Consider the following 2,122-nt stretch of genomic DNA (forward strand, 5'->3'; position numbering starts at 1 on the left):
GGAGTGCTCCCTCAGCAAGTTTGCCGACGATACCAAACTGGCTGGAGTAGCTGATAGCCCTGAGGGCTGTGCTGCCATCCAGAGGGACCTGGACAGACTGAAGGACTGGGCGGCGAGAAACCTCATGAGGTTCAACAGGGGCAAGTGCAGGGTCCTGCACTTGGGGAGGAATAACCCTGGACACCAGTACAGATTAGGGGTGGACCTGCTGGAGAGCAGTCCCGCAGAGAGGGACCTGGGTGTCATGGTGGATGACAAGTTGACCATGAGGCAGCAGTGTGCCCTGGTGGCCAAGAAGGCCAACGGGATCCTGGGGTGCTTTAAGAAGACCGTCTCCAGGAGGTGAAGGGAGGTGATCGTCCCCCTATACACAGCCCTGGTAAGGCCACATCTGGAGACTGTGTCCAATTCTGGGCTCCCCAGTACAAGAGGGATGTGGAGCTGCTGGAGAGAGCCCAGTGTAGGGCTACGAGGATGATCGGGGGCCTGGAACATCTGCCCTATGAGCAAAGGCTGAGGGAGCTGGGTCTGTTCAGCCTGGAGAAGAGGAGGCTGAGGGGGTACCTGATCACTGTCTATAAATACCTCAAGGGAGGCAGTGAGGAGGAGGGGACCGGCCTCTTTTCAGTGGTGACCAGCGATAGGACTAGAGGAAATGGCCACAAGCTGAGGCACCAAAAGTTCCACAGGAACTTGAGAAAACACTTTTTGACATTGAGGGTGACAAAGCACTGGAACAGGCTGCCCAGAGAGGTGGTAGAGTCTCCTTCTTTGGAGATTTTTAAAACCCGCTTGGACGCAGCCCTGTGCCACATGCTCGAGGTGACCCTGCATGAGCAGGGGGTTTGGACTAGATGACCTCTGAGGTCCCTTCCAACCTTAAGCATTCTGTGATTCTAATGAGGGCTGCTGTGGGGGGAGAGAGACCAGCACTGCCCTGTGTGCCCCCATCCTGCTGCTTCTCTCACCGAAACCGTTTCCTCCCGGGGGGGAGCAGGGCACGACGGTCATCACCAACTTGTCCTCCGTGCTGAAGGACGAGAGCGCCTGGGAGAAGCCGCACGAGTTTTACCCCGAGCACTTCCTGGACGAGGCCGGGCACTTTGTGAAGCGAGAAGCCTTCATGCCTTTCTCAGCAGGTAACTCCAAGGGGACGATGTGATATGGCCGCCCATGAGGAAGGCGCGTGCACAGCAGGAGGGATTACCTACCCCCGGCAGGAAAAGCGGGAAGCCTTTTCCAGAAACCAGCTCCGGAGAACCTTGGAACGGCCCGGAGGGGCTGTGCCCCTCCACCTTTCACAACTCTCTGGCCGGGGCCCTGTGCAACTCGTACAGGTTTTGAAGCTACATCTAACTTTGAGCCTGGCCCTACGTTGAGCAGAGAGCAAGACTAAATGACGCGCAGTGAGGGGCTCTTCCCCCCTGTCGTGTTCTGCAGTGCGATGCAAACACAGCGGCTCTGTCCCTGTCCAGCCAGCTGGGAGCATCCGCCCCCTCTGCATGTGGCATTTACCTTCCCCTTCCCGCTGATCCTCTGCTTTCCTCCACACAGGGGCTGCTCCTCCCACCCAGATCCTCAGTGGTTCAATGGCCTCTTTCACAGACCATTTCTGTTCCCTTTCTTGCAGGGCGGCGTGTCTGTCTGGGGGAACAGCTGGCCAGGATGGAGCTCTTCATTTTCTTCACCACTCTCCTGCAGAAATTCACCTTTGTACTGCCAGAGAATCAGCCCAAGCCACGAGAAGACTATTACTTTGCGCTCATATCCTTCCCCTACCCTTATCAAATTCGAGCTCTCCCAAGATAAGTGTAAAGTGCTCTCCTTACACCCAGAGAGCTGCAGTTGGGCTGGACTTTGTCCCAGCTCATGACAGACTATCACTGCTGAAACACACTGGAAAGCATCCATTAAAAAATGACTATCGTTTCAGCCACAGAAGCAGGGAATGTGTGAAACAATATTGCATTTTCTACTAATGTTTTTAAAGAGAAACCCTGCTGTTTACATTTATCACTTCCTATGTAATTAGTTCCTGAAACCTCTTCATTCACAAAATAATCAAAAAGAATAAAAGTGATCTGAAAAGTCTTTCTCTTCCTAACCTTGTGATTGTCTCGTA

At 54.1% G+C, this 2,122-nt stretch overlaps 1 long non-coding RNA gene across 1 annotated transcript; it reads left to right on the top strand.

The window, feature by feature from the left end:
- Positions 1–1,001: 1,001 nt before the first annotated feature.
- Positions 1,002–2,044, top strand: LOC112958554. Its single transcript, XR_003251445.1, has 2 exons — positions 1,002–1,139; positions 1,631–2,044. It is a non-coding gene; the product is annotated as an uncharacterized LOC112958554 (long non-coding RNA).
- Positions 2,045–2,122: the final 78 nt, after the last annotated feature.

Source organism: Nothoprocta perdicaria, unplaced genomic scaffold (assembly GCF_003342845.1).
Source record: "Nothoprocta perdicaria isolate Ctin4 unplaced genomic scaffold, notPer1 scaffold_885, whole genome shotgun sequence".
In the NCBI taxonomy this organism is placed as follows: Eukaryota; Metazoa; Chordata; class Aves; order Tinamiformes; family Tinamidae; genus Nothoprocta; species Nothoprocta perdicaria.